Source organism: Heliconius melpomene, chromosome 10 (genome assembly GCF_056956725.1).
Source record: "Heliconius melpomene rosina isolate 202511_hmr_F chromosome 10, ASM5695672v1, whole genome shotgun sequence".
NCBI classification, from domain to species: Eukaryota; Metazoa; Arthropoda; class Insecta; order Lepidoptera; family Nymphalidae; genus Heliconius; species Heliconius melpomene.
Genome location: NC_140398.1, coordinates 15,328,865 through 15,344,881, shown reverse-complemented (window position 1 = coordinate 15,344,881; position 16,017 = coordinate 15,328,865). Strand labels below are relative to the sequence as shown.

Sequence of the window (16,017 nt, the reverse complement as noted above, 5' to 3'; positions counted from 1 at the left end):
ACAAACCTCCTTCCTTCCAAATCTTCGGGAACTGTCCAGTTAGAAGGCACTCATCAAAAAGTTCCCGAAGTTTCTCGCCTAGGTATTCCATGGCAATACTCAAAAGCCTTCCTGGAATACCATCTGGCCCCGGGGCCGTCTTCTTGGCCCTCAGTCTCCTGAGCGCCATATCCATCTCCCCCTCAGTTATGGGGGGAACCACCGCCACTTCCTCATGCACTGTGTAAGGGGTCATGCTAGGAGGAACGTGTCTAGGCGACTCCGGAAACAGTTCAGTCACGAGACGCAGCACAAAATCCGGCGACAGGGTTTCCGTCAGTGGAGCGGACTGCACACGAAGTTTGTTCCGGGCAGCAAGGTAAGGGCGACCCCAAGGATCCCTATTTAGGCTTGCAAGAAGCTCTTGGCGCCCCTGATCCTTTGCCAGTCTAATGGCGAGCTGGAGAGCATTCTTTTTTTCTTTGTAGGCACTCCGCAGCTGGTCCTGAAGTGTAAGATCAAGGCCATTTCGCCTTCTACACCTTGTGTAAGTCCGCCGCGCCCGATTACAGGACGCTCGCAATTTGGTTAACTCATTAGTCCACCAATATACTTGGCGGCATCGTCGTCGTCGCCGAGTTCTCGGCATTGCCAAATCCTGGGCCAGCCCCTAAGTCGGATAAGCGTTGCCTGGGCTAAGTGGCGGGAGATCACTGGTGTGGTCTGTGATCGCAGGATACCGTCCAAACTCTTATCCGTCTTATAGATCGTCGTGATCGATGCCTCCAGACTCGTGTATGACGGATCCTAGGTACCTGAACTTTTCCAACTTAGGGGATGACTTATAAGGATAGTGCTCGAGTCCGGGCTCTCGCAGGCCATATACTCGGTCTTTGACACATTACCAATATGCATTTCATTCATGGAGAATGGTTATGTAACGCAAATGCTGCAGCTAGAATGTATCGGAAAAGATACCAAAAAGCTGAACGTCATCCCGATTATCGTGTATTTCGATTTTTCTCTCTTCAACAAAGAAGTAATCCAGCAAGTGTCGTACCATTTCGGAATCCAGATTAAATGCGCCAACTTTTAAAGTTACTTGCAAAAACAGTGTAGTACATTTTTTTTATAGTACAGTCGGTTAAAGTTGGGTGTAGTAAATATTTTGAATTTAATGTTTGGCAAAAACACCACATTTTATTGAAAACTGATGCAGGTATGTTTAAATCTTAAACTGTAATTCACAGAAGGGTTACTCATGATTACATTACAGAAAAAAAAATGAAGAAAGAGTAATATTTGTAGTCCTGGGACTTGAAAAACCATCACAGGGTGTCGGTTTTTCCGATATTTTTTAAAATCAATATAATATGAAAAATACATGACAAAGATTTTTTTTTATATTTTTCTCATGACTGTCACGACTTGGTCTATCACCTGGTTTCGTTTTATCGTTGACTCCTGGGACACCCTGTATATAAAATCGAAAGGTCACTCAATCATCATGAAATCTCAGAAACTACATGTGCTAGGAATCTCAAATTTTGCATAGAAGTTATTTATAGGACGTAGGTGCACGCTAAGACGGGAATTTGCAATATTCGACTTCTAAGGGGTTGTTTTTGGGGTCGAAAGTTTGTATGAAACTTCGTTACTACAAATGCTAGGAGTCTCAAATTTTGCATAGACGTCACTAAAACGTAGTCATGGAGACAGAAATTAATAATAACATAGTTCACGCGGGTGAAACCGCGAGCGGGCTGCCAGTTAATTTATATAACTAAAAACAATGTGAGATTATTATAAATACACTAACTGAAAATGTGAACCCAAAGTCTAATACATATAGGCACATACTCCGGTCCAAATAATACGAAACGAAGCGAAGGTCAATACAATTGTGATCGCGGCAGTAGGTAACACGCTGAGTTCATTTTATAACACCACTACGTCACGCACCTTGCACCTTTGTAATATTTAACAAATGCAAACATAGATAAACGAAAAGATAGATAAAGAATGAGTTAATGGAACCGACAAAAATGATATAGAATAAACCGTAAAATAATTGAAAATGTTTTGGCGAGATCTAAATTAACTGAGATATAATATGATGACACGAGATGCAACGGAAACGTGTATTCGATAAGCTTTTGACATATATTTTTGTCGCTTACAATGGAAATAAATGTAAAAATTTATATTATTATTTAAATAAACTTAATTTTATAGTTAATTACTTATGTCAACGTACTCTACACAGTCTTAGAATTAACATTTTTAAGCACTATCAAATCGAAATCACTTTTAAATCAACAAAAACAACAGAATAAAATTAAGCACTTTTCTATACAACAACGTAAACGAGTCCATCCGATGCACGTTCAAGGAAAACTAATGAATTAAGTAGGTACTGTGTTAAAATAATATTATTATAACATTTTACACTAATAAACAAATTTCCTTGTTTTAGTTAAAGGTTAAATTTTTGCTCTTTAATGTGTAGAATTAAATAATAAAAATATATTAAGTGAGTTAGTTCTAATGATAATAATTTATATTTTTATTTGTTCGCTCTGGTGTCGAGGCAAAACACAGCGTTAAGTTCTGCCACTCAACATTGCCTCCAGAATTCGGCGAAAAATTGGAGACGGAGTGTGTTATCTCTACGTTCCCTCTGCCTAGAAAATATAGCATGAAGCTAAAAAAAAAGAAAGGGTTATTTGTCAATGTTTATAGCAATTATTTTATCATATTTTGGGATCGGATAGTTCATTACTTAGTTAAAGACATTAATAGCGAAGATGCAGGCCGATATCACACCTGAGATGATCAAAATAAAATTCCAAGTAGTACGAACTTAAAAACTGTAGTGCCATACGAATTCGCGTGAGTTATCCAATCTAGTGGTGTGAAAGGCCGGCCGACATATTGTAATATGGCTGTTAGTAATCGGAAAACGTTACGATTTGAGCGAACGTGTCATTGTTAAATTTTATTTAAAATTAAATTAAAATTAAAGAAACCAATAAATAAATAAATACTCTATATTATAATTGTACTTATTTTGTTAATTATTGTTTTTAAATTTATGTTATCTCCATCATTTAAAAATGATTTCGCTTCATAATTATAAAATTGGTAATGATGTTAGTTTATAAGCGCATCCAAACACCGTAAACAAAAGCAGTTGTGTGGTTTCAGAAAAATCTCTTAAATATGCATTTTGTAACGGATCTTGGTCATTAAAATTATATGGGTTGATAATTAAGGCCATTATGAAATAGCATTATTTATTTTAGAAGCCGCCGCGGCGCAGGGGCACTTGGGTGTGACTGTAATGCAACGGTTGTGGGTTCGATCCCCACTCGGGGGAATGAATTATTATTTATTAATTATATTATTTCTTCACCAAGGCAAAAGCCCTGCGTTGAGTTCCGCTACTCACCATGCAATACCTCGAAAAATTTAACGGAAAGTGGAGAACGGAATGTCTTAACACTATGTTCCCTCTGCTTACGCTGCTGTTTGCGGGATACAAGCGTAAAGCAGATTTTTTTATGCTTATATACTTTAAATTAGGTATTTAATAATATTAAGCCTTATCTACATTTCAACTATAGAGATGAAGAATAACAATCCAACGGTTTTATTGATTTCACGAGAACTACAGCAAGCTAAAAAATTAACTGTTCGATTATATCAATAAATTGAATTGTCTTCGGAAGCCGTTATACGAGCTCGTTAATCTGTAAACAATATAAGTTGGTGCTTCCCAGTAAAGATGCGGGTAGAAATTCCTTTGTCGAGTGCTTTTAGACAAAGCGCTAGGTAGAAAAAACTCGTATAAAGTTTCACTTTCATTGTGGAATAAGCACTATTGTGCGACATAGGCGGATGAGGCTAGACGCCATTTTGTGGCTGCTTCCATACAAGATTGAAGATTTCAAAGGGTTTTGACTCTAGGTATCTCAAAGGTGCTTAAAATGTTAGTGTCCCAATTTTTACACACAATACAATATATAATTAGAGTTACGAGGACAGTCGTAAAAGTTTGGTAATTGAAAGAGGACAGGACGTAATTGCATTATAATTAAAAACAAATATAAAATCTCAGCTTTTTACACCAATGTCTCTTTTTTCTTTTCTCACCTTTGCCTCTTTAAAAAAAATGGGGCAAAAAAAATCGGTTAGGTCTTTTTCTCTCCACTCATTTTCTGCTAATTGCAATATAGGTTAAGTAAGTAGTAAGGAATTGTGGATAAGAGATATTACTTTAGTTACTCTGTCGTTCACTCTCCGTTTATTTACATTATAGAGAAAGACTTTGAATAACTGGTAGTGGAGTTCTGTATTTATGGAAACGAAAACAATTACAAACATTTCTACGCATGGAATTTGGATCCATAACTAAAGTCAATAGGCACTACTATAGTATTAATAACATCAATCAATCAATCAAATCAGCCTTTTCGGCTCCCAGGGTCCCAAAATTTCGGATCCCAAATAATAACATATAATAATAACATATAATAATAACATATATTATTATAATAGAAAAGTAGAATGTATTATAATTGTTTTTAAAAGTTTTGATCTAATAAAACACTAGACCCCTTTTGAAACACGACAAGGAACCCTAGCAGAGTTCGTGTTTGAGAGGCGTCTTACTTACGGTGTAAAAAGTAAAGCATATATACCTATAGGTACCAACTGAGGGATCATCTCAAAGGCCCTCATTAGTAGTTTTTAGCCTACGGATAAAATTATACCCTATCTTCATTCAAATTTCCAGCTTTAAAAACTCTGTCTTAATTGTTTGAAATTGAAAATGAATATTTTTGAATAAAAATTTTAACGTAGGAGTTTGAAGTGACAATCGAGCTTCGTTATTTTAGTAGACGAATGGTTTGAATATCAACCCGTTTTAACCATATAAGTAAATATGGTTAAACAACATATTTCACAACAACTTCACATATATAAGCTTAGGCATGTGGTAAGAACACCTCGAATTTATAAGTATTTTTTTATAAGTACTTATTTGCATGTTGTTTGCATAAGTAGACTTCTGTCTATCTGGGAACTTAGTGCTAAGATATTCCGTTACCAATAAAACACTACCGTTCCTAACTTTCTGCCGAATTCTAGTCGCATTGCCTGTTAAATGTGTTGTATGTACAAATTTACTTTTTATACATAGATAGATAAATAAACCCAAACAACAACACCAAAGAACGCCTTTACACAGACTACCAAACTATATTATAATTATACTTTTTAACGAGATAAAAAATATACAACCTACAGGTAAATAGAGCTGCCTTTGCGGTTACGACATCTCTGAGGAACAGTAATTGTAAAACATTATCTACTAAGCTTCATGAAACATTACCTTGCAGTAAGTTCAAATCAAATAACATAAAAATTCCGACAAATTTTCTAGGGAAGGGTTTATGAACTTGATTTCTCTGAATATTTAAATATTTACTGAAGCCTTATCATCAAGTATATAATGCGGACAACCAAATGATAACCGTGGAGTTTAAAAATAATCAGAGGGCACATAATTTTAATATTTCACTTAAATAATAATGCTAAGATTGAAACTACGTGTTAAAAATTACCAAAAAAAAATCGATATATTATTGAAACGTAAAAGCATTTGATAAGAATACCTTATCGCTGCAGACGCAAACGTAGTTAGGGTTGCAATAAGCGCAGTCGCATTCCGCACATTCGCTCCAGAAAATCTCGCCGTTGCAGCCGAGCCGGCTGCCGGTTTCCACGTCCACCCACGTCGCCCGCTTCATCAGGATCACTCATTAAGTTCCGACACAGTCAATCAAACATCACTAACGTAGAACTAATTTTAAATTGCACTTCACCGATACTACGGAAATTATTTTTTAGAAAAATCTATGATAAAGAGCACTATAGCACTTTATAATAGTCACATGCACTGATCACTGAAGAAGTTAGGAGTAGAAGATGCAAAAAGAAGAGAACCCGTGGCGGCAGGACCGCCGCGCTACGGCTCATCGGACAGACTGCTGAACTGCTCGCTGTGCACGCCGTGCCGTTCACCTACGTGCTCGAGTAGGAAGCCCTCGACCAAAACACTTAAATGAAAACACTAAATTTTTCAACAAGAAATGCAAACTGAAAAAATAATAAAGCTTTACAATAATTCTGTTCCGTTTCGAGCGGAACGTTTCAATGGACTACATCAAATAAAAACAAGAGAGTGTTTACTCTCGTTAATGACCGACCGTTGTGGGGCGTAATTATGATATTTCTTCGTTTGTAACTTTATACGTTCCAAATAAGTTGATAAAGATATTAAACAGTTATTTATACCTTTTTTTTTGTTTATAATTCATATATATATGCAAATTTTTAATTTATTATGTAGTTATTATTTTTTATAAGCTTTCGTCACTTCGAATGTAAATAAAGGCAAGCAAATGTGAGACTGTAAAGCCTTATTGTTAACGATAACATAGTAAGCGGCATTCATTTTGTACGACGTAATGCTTTGTTAACAAATAATCATAGCAAACACCCATTCTTTCAATACAACGAAATTGCTACATAGTAGAATTAAGATAGATTATAAAATGAATTATGAAGATTATCAATTAATTAACTGAGTAGTTTTTTTTTATATGATTCTACTCTTGTCAACATAACATAGTGATGTCAAGGGTATAATTGAAAGACTTTCCAAAAAGTTAAATTGGCAAATAATTGTTTAAAAGTACTAAACAACACACATAAAACCATTTTTATTTAATTAGAAAGTGGATTTTAAGTATAAATGTAACTTAATTATTCAAAAATGTATATTTAAAATTTTCTCTACCTGTTTTTACGCAAGAAAAATTTTCATTTAAATAGAAATTTCCAAGTTAAACCGCAAATTGCGTTGAGAATGATTAAGGACTCGCGTCTTGACTTTTTCTTAACATAATTTTTTTGAGTCATCTATCTTAGTCGTCTCAAAAAAGATAGTAATCAGACCGTATTACAGAACCACCTGGTACCAAGTTGTTACCGATGGAGTAACTGTTCACAGGAATATAGAGTAGTTTTTCTTCTGTAATTTGCAATCAAATGGTGCATGATGTTTTTGTTTTCATAACGCATCACACGCCGATCGTTATTCGAGGCTGTAAGTGTTACAACTAACAGAGAAAAGAGAAAGAATTGGAAATTGGAATATGTATCTTAAATATAAATTTGGCAAAATTTAATATAATTTAAAATATTTCCAATCAAAATAATAATTTAACAATAAATTACGTAAACTATAACAATAGCTTTCGCCAATATAAGAAACAAATGTAGAATAAAACAATTAATTAACAAATTAAACTAATCAGATCAATCCAAGAACGAGATTATATATAATATCTAAATAATCAAAGCGGAGTTTAACGTCCGAACGGGCACAACACTTTCATTTCTAAAATAAAAACAGTGAAATCTCGGCGGAGTAGGACAATTCCGTGATTCGAGACTTCAACTATTTAATATAATTTAACCACAGATCTCGTGTACTCGGCAGCTTTTTGGGTCGATGGTTGAACGTGCTGTGATTTTGGTGGGCATGGCCTGGTCTATAGCCTCGATATAGATCGATTTTGGAAAATTAACTTAATTGTGTACTTCGATATAGTCAAAGTCAAAGTCAAAATATCTTTATTCCAAAAATGCTTAACATTTACTTGGACATGTCATAAAAGTAGAAAAAATTGCAACACAAAATAACCAAAAAAAAATGTGCAATTTTGACTTGAAAAAAGCCCGTTCAAATGGTTGAGCTCATGAGAAGATACAGGCAAAGAAACTCATGGCCACTCTTTTATTCCTCTCTTTCTCTCTTTATAAATAAGACTTAAATAGTTATAATTCTATGTGCTAGTAAACGATAAAACGACACGTTTGAATTTTTTTAATTAATAATTTAATATAGTTCAATGATAATAATGACGCATGCGGTAATGAACGTCATCAAGTACTGTATTTTAATTATAGAAAAAATTCTCAACACAGTGTTCTTACATCAGAAGACCATGTTAGTTACCGGTAGCTAACACGTATATAAATCGATGTTAATATAATAAATAACGCGTCAAGTCAGCTATAATTTAAAGTTGATATTTTATTTTCCGTTTAGGTTGTCAATCAAGAAAAAAAATCGTTAAAATTTAATTATTATTTTTCGCTTGTTATTGTTGTACAATTTGTTTGTAAACTGTTTAAAAAATCGTATTATAAAAAAGTTTTATATCCGTAATGAGAATATGCTACGTCCGTGAGTTGTCAATTACTGCTGTTATACTGTTTAATTACAAAAAAAAAAACAATTATAATAGGAACGCTTAATAAGAAATATTTTAAGCCGTAAACTATCTACGTATAGTATTCCTACACAGTAATCGAAACTTACAAAAAAACTACCTGTTATTATAGATGATTATTTGTTATCTTAAATGAGTGGAGGCAATCTCGATAATAGTGAGCAAACATCAATTAAAGAGACAAAATAAATTTGGGTCACTGGCACTCGCAAGCCTGACGTTTTGTCTGATCCCCAATACATTATGATTCAACGAATTCTCTTAAATGAAAAGAATAAATGCACAATCATAGTTTAAACTCTCGATGTTATTGAACTTGAAATAAAATTGGTCGGAGTTGAGTTTAATGATGGGATATTGACAGGTGTTTGACGGAAAACATATTTGTATACAACAGATAATATAAAAAAATCTATTGTAATCAGTTCGACGAAGATAACTATAGCAAGAGCATGTATTTGTGACTGTCATATTAAAAATCAGAGAATAAAAATTTAATTTTAATGATGATTGAACTTACGCAAAGTCATCCAGAATTTCATCTCGTTTAATAAATTGGACACGTAAAATCTATTTAGTTTTGCTTATTCATATCACATTAAACAAACTGTTTTATCGATTTCGCAAATCGTTAATTTCATAATACTTGTGGAGACTGGAACATTCTATACATTGTGTAAAACTATGTATAATTCAAATAATGCGGTTAGAATGTAAGCTTATTTCAAGATTATACTAGTATTTCTTGCATATTGTGATCAAGCGAATTGTACAGGGATATCATAGTTATACCTAACTTCAATCTCAACTTTTTAAAATTAAAAAACATTGTGTTATACTCGTATTAAATTTCGTTATATTGTTATAAATTATTTATAGAAGAAATGATATAAATTAATATAGAAGTAGAAATAATAATTTCATTCATAAAAATAGACTCTATTTAATATTATAAATAGAATAAAATCAAGGTTTAAAAAGTAAACATTTCGGTATATCAACCAGGGTCAACAACGCTTTAGCATAAGCATAGGGCATGTGGGCGAACGACATTTCACGAACGGACACGCGTGCTTAGACCTCTTATTGCTTATATGACGAGTTTGGTCATTATGAGGTCCCTAATTGGCGATACGACGAGACCATCTAAAACAACAGAAGTTTATACGATTTAAATTTTATGAAGGAATGTATAAAATATTGGCCGTTTTTAGTGTAATGCACTGCGTTCTCCACTTTTTGGTTATTTAAGAATGAAGACGGAAGTCAATGCCGCGTGTTGCAGGAAAATATAAAAAGTTTAAAATTTACATTTCTTCGAATGAGAGTCGAACCTTCAAACACTTACTACTTGTAAACATAGTGATGTTTACAATCTGACGCCCATTTGCGCCATGACTACTTCATGTGTTTACTCCTACAATAAGAAATAGTCTAAATGACTTCAATCGTAATGGCTTTTTGTTCTATATTATGTTCAAGTACCGTAAGAAACTCGCGACGTCTGCTTGCGAAGGCGTACTCAATTACATATTTATAAATCCCGTTAATAAATCAGATGAAAGTAAGTATTTAACGAGTTCAAGTTTAAGTGCAATAAAATATAATCTGGTTTTGCGATGTATATATGTATGTATGTATATAATTTAATTTAAGGTACACTCCGTTCCCCACTATAAGTAGTAGTTTAGTATATAGTTTTTTTTAATATTATGTAAATTCAACGAAATAGAAAATATGTAACATCTTCTATTGCTAGTCTTGAGAAAGTAAATCTATTTAATAACTTAACTTTCTGAAGTCTAGATTGTTGTGTTAAAGGTCATAATAACTAGGTAATTGAGAATTTCGCTAATTTTCTTTCTCCAATTCACAAGTCTTATACGTTTTCTTTCGAAAATGGTAGTAGAACCTTGACATTTAATAACCAAGCGAAATACTTTTATACTGAATAAATTATTTTCAATTTGAATATTAATAACAAGTAAAATAAAACATAATTTAATAAAGATCTTATCTTAAATACGATATTGCAGTATGCATAAAAATATTTTATCAAGTGTAAATATACGTACTGCTTGGTTAAATCTAGGTATGATATAATAGGTTTTGCGGCATATATTACAGCAGATTCTAGATAACAGCCTTCTCAAGGTGAGCATACCTTGAAAATGGAATGTTGCGGAGCACTCTTAAAGGTTGAGACTATTTGAGTAATGATATAGAAGATATACATACTATAAAATATTATAAATAAATTTATATAGATAATCTAGCTCCAACATTTAAATCACCGACTGGTTTAGCACCATAGGTCAAGAGAATCTTTTAATATCTATTATATAGGTACTTCATTACTACAAAGATATTAGAAAATTCAAGTACTAGATGTAAAATTAACGAGACGAGAAACATTCTTTCAATTAAGATAAAAAATCGGCGGATATATTAAACTTATAAATTGATTAATCTGAAATTATATATCACGTTAGCTATTTATAAGTAAATGTTATCATTAAGTTTTTACTGGTAGTTCCGTATCCCTTTTTTTATTAGTAGACTCCATTGTAACTGCACTTAGGAATTAGGATATGTTTAACATACATGATGATTATAATGATTTGCAAACGATTTCATATATTTATTTTACAATATTGTCATTTTTTTGTCTAGTTCGACAATAATACATAATATTATATTCTCAGCTGGAAAATTGAGAACGGGCCGAAATTTAGGTACAATATTTCATACTAGCAAAACCTATTGAAATCTGTTGTAAATGATATCTATTATCTATATATATAAAATCGAAAGTTCACTCACTCATCACGAAATCTCAGAAACTACAAGTGCTAGGAATCTCAAATTTTGCATAGGAGTTACTTATAGGACGTAGGTGCTCGCTAAGACGGGAATTTGCAATATTCGACTTCTAAGGGGTTATTTTTGGGGTTGAAAGTTTGTATGAAACTTCGTTACTACAAATGCTAGGAGTCTTAAATTTTGCATGGACGTCACTTATAGGACGTAGGTACTCATAGAGACAGAAATTAATAATAACGTAGTTCACGCAGGCGAAGCCGCGGACGGGCCGCTAGTACGTTATAATTAGGCTATTAAATATAGATTAATTGCACCGTTGCATTCTGATATCAAGCGGATTGATCAAATACTTAACTAAATACTTTCACACGTATCAATTTTTAAAATAAAATATTTAGATATGCATTTAAATTAATCTAATGATAAGTATACAGATATTTATTTAGCTTTCTTCAAATAAATTTACTAATTAATTAACGCGATTAAAAATTCCAATAACAAGATTTAAAAGACATACATAATTAATTAGAGCTTTTAAAGGGAATATCAGAAATTCAATGAACTATACCTATGTGAAATATATTACCTATGTGAAATACTAAAGCCCGTATTTATAAATCTCTCTCAACTCTGAGATCGATCTCGAGATGCCGTTATTATTCATAGATATATAATTCACTAATGAAAATGACGGCATCACAAGATTGATCTCAGAGTTGAGAGCAGCGTATTTTACGAAGCAAAACACAAAATTATGATGTATTGATATACTGCCCCTATAAGCAAAATTAAAATTATTTCTAAATATTAGCAGTGTCATTTAGAGTGGTTATTATTATTTTTATTTATTACGTCGACTACACAATTCCCCTATTAGTTTAGACAGAATGTGGTATTATATTTCGCCACCCAGCACGTTAAATAACTAGTCCGTTGATTTCTTTAAATAGTTTGCATATTTAATTTAAATTGTGAATAACTAGAGTTAAGCATTAAAGCAAAGGTAGTCTATAAAAGCTTTTAAGTTCCCTTTACTGCCTCGCCTTGGCGTACGCATTCCTTTGAACAGGAAACAATGCTCTTATTGAATTCTAGCATTTGCACGCGGCTTCTCCCACAGCAATTTTATTTTGATTATCAATTTTTAGGAGGAAAATATTGAGGTCAGTCGTGGCGCAGGGGCGCAAGCGTAACTGTGATGAACGCGACAGGATTGTGGGTTCGATTCCTACTCGAAGAAATAAAATATTTAATATTATAAATATATAAAAATATTTAATATTTAAAATATTTTATTTCTTCGCTCTGGTGTCGAGTTCCTCCACTCAACAATAATTTAGTCTAGCTTGTTACTAAAATAAACATAAAGTACATGTCGATGAGTAGGTAAAGCTCATTCTTCTCTAGCGTTTTATCTATTCAAATATTCGTAACATTACGTTAATGACCTACAATCGAATAATTTTAATATATTTCATAAAAATTTACGCAAACTTTCCAAATAATGAACTATTGATCCTTATGAAACGAATGAAACGAAACTTGTCGACATTTTTTAATTAATAATCTAGTTATGTTAACATCCACGCCACCAGGGGTGAGGGTCGAGACCTCTTGAAAGAAGTTGGAGCTTGCAGTCATTCATCTGTCATCGATTGTGCTCACAGAGTCGCTCAAACGGTATAATGGGTGCAGCTGAAAGGTATTGCATAATGGACGTTATGTCGGTTTAATGATTTTTATTACCTTTTGTCAATTTATTTTAATTACTATGCATTTACTATCGTTGCGGAAGACATTAATTGTTGGATAAAAAGCTAGTTCTTATTTATATTTGGATATTTATGTAAATTATATATACCGTTATAATAATCCGAGTCCGTCGTGGCGCAGGTGCACAAAGGTGTGACTATAGCGCGACGATTGTGGGTTCGATGTCAACTCGAGGAAATGAATTATTATTTATTAATATTCAAGGCAAAAGCCCGGTGTTGATTTGCGCCACACAACACGTGATGCCTTCAAAAATTCGGTAAAAAGTGGAGAAAAGAATGTCTTAAAATTAGGTTGCTGGGTACGAGATACACCGTGAATCTGATAAAAAAATATAATAGTTACATTTAAATTAAAATTGTTAATAGTAAAAAGTACGTACATACATTAATAACAGTTAAGCAGGGTCAATTTGCCGGTTCAACAAGTGAACTCTCATAAGGATATCAAATGATACGAATTAAACCACTCACGCGCAGCCCAAACCTTTGGAGGGCATCCGTTTATGACGTTAGGTTGGTATCGTCACGGATATTGCGCAAATACTCTATGATTATTGTTTACACAATACCATGACCACTTTCACTTGGTACACCATAAAAATATAATCAATGTCACGCATGCGTGATAAGGAAATCGCTTTATCATATAACATTATAGATGCATTACAGATATGTTCCAGGCTATGTAATTTAAGATTTGTTTGATAATAGTATTTGTTTATCACGACGTAGATCAATAATCATTATTTTAAAAAAATAATTAATCATAATCACAAGCGATGGTTGTGGGTTCGATTCCCACTCGGAGAAATTTTAATTTGCTCGTTCTGGTAACGAGACAAAGCGTTGAGTTCCTCCACTCAATACGCAATGCCTCAAGAATTCGACTGATTATGGGGAACGGGGTGTCTTAACACTAGCTTCCCATGTTCCTTCTGCCTAACTTGCTATGTGCGCGGTACCACCTGCAGCTAACAAACAAAAAAGGGAAAAATCTATAACAGGTGAATATAAAAAATATTATCATAATTAAATAAATATTCCTATGCTACAGATGTGGTCTTAAAGAAAAAAAACAAATACTCCCATGGTTTACGCAATAATATCATGTAACAAGACGATTTACAAGTAGGTACCTAGTGAATGTGTTGTTAGGCCTCTAAACAAGTTTGTCTGGATATTTTTTCTAAGTAACTCTCTTCAGGAAATTCAAGTTGCATGTTCGAGGAAATGGCTCGAAAGAATTCGTATTCGTTCTTAACGACTCAATATTGCCTTTCATTTGCAGCTGTTGCTCTACTTCCGGCTTAAAAAATGTGTCTTCTAAGAAAACTAAATAATAAGAACAATAGGCAGTAAATAAAGACCTATTACTTACATCGGCATCATACTTTAATTATTTTACATACTTATAAACACATTAAAATTCCCATGACAAAAATCGTAATATATAAATTAGACATTAGTATATGTAAATAATAGTTAAAATTCACGTCACAAATTTAGAGATAGCCCTAAGTGATCATTAGAAAGCACCTAGGCATTAACGATGGAGTCACGTCAAGACAACACATTAATAATACGTTTTGCCATAGAAGTTACAGTCCGTGAAAATAATGTTTCAAAGATAAGGAGCTATAATTTTATATTTACTTCTTAATAATTGTGGTCAACTTTTATATAAAATCTTTTAAATATTCGTAGTTTTTAAATATTATCATTTTAACGTGTAACTCTTGGTGGTAATTCTTCTTGGTGGTAATCCTCCTAGAAGGACATAATGAACTAAGCGATAGAGTAGGTACTGTCAACCGAGAACTATGACTAATTTATTACGAAACTTTCTAGCTTCCGAATGATTTGATAGAGAATAGAGTTTAAGTACACTTGTATGTATGTATGTACCGGTATAATTATTATTGATATGCATAATACATGTACTTAGCCTTCGCAGTAATGATACCTCGCGCGACCTCCACGCATGCTTTCTCGCACTTTCTACGCAACTACTGGTTTTTGCATATTTTTGCACAGTCGTTGTTAATGTTTATTTCCTACATTATGTAGATCTTGGCTATTATTTCTTATTTAAATAACATATATCTTATAGTGGCAGGTACTACTATATAACATGCGTTTGTATGAATATTTTAAATGTTAACGTTCCTTATTGGCCGCCGAATTCTAGAGGCATCGAGTTTTGAGTGGCGGCGTAGAGCGCCATGCTTTACTTGCACACGATAGCGAAGAAATGAGAATATAAATTTAAATAAATAACTATTTCATTTCTTCGAGTAGGGATCGATTCCACAGCCACGACTGGCCTTACTTGTAACTAGTAAGTATAACTAACAGAAAAAGAAAAAAAAATAACAAAATAAAACAATATAGACAATGTCATTTCCGCCTCGCCAGATAATAAAGGTTAGACATACCGTCCAGTACTTTCGCATTGCCGAATGGCCGAAACAATATTAGTATGGGCGTTGCGTGCACAGTGAAGGTGAACAGAATAATAAGTAAGTGTTTGGTATCCGCCTGAAGGAAAGTCTTCCCTTTTAATATCCTCAAATTAAACGTTTCTTAACCTTCGTTGACTTTATATGGGTAAGTATTGAATTATCTATATTAGTTTACTTCGTAATTATTTCTTATTATGTGAAAGCATAACAATTATGGCGGTATGATGTGATTTTTTTATTCCGAAATCACTTGCAGTAAGTAAATATAACATTTTGCTAAATTTACTACAATCTCTGGTTTTAAAAAGTTTTAATATCAATTAAATTATTCAATATGTTTGTAACGATCATTAATACGCAATGATATTCTAGGTGTATTTATTATTTATTTATTTTTTAAATTAAGGAGTGTATGTGGATCGAACTCACACCTACAGCGTCTACAATTAGACGCTGTTCCACTGAGCTACGATGTCCACATCTATAGTATCTTGCTTATAATAACTTACCCACTCCCTTAATTTATTATCCTGTTTGGAGGAATGATTTTTAGTTTCAAAAATTAGGGCTTGCGTGTGGATCGGAGTATGTTAACACTAAGTTCTTTTT

At 33.1% G+C, this 16,017-nt stretch overlaps 1 protein-coding gene across 8 annotated transcripts in view; it reads right to left on the bottom strand.

Annotated features, from left to right (window-relative positions):
- Nucleotides 1–16,017, bottom strand: part of LOC146535895 (guanine nucleotide exchange factor DBS-like) — a 76,452-nt gene that overhangs the window by 24,973 nt on the left and 35,462 nt on the right. The gene's annotated exons all lie outside the window — the stretch shown is intronic.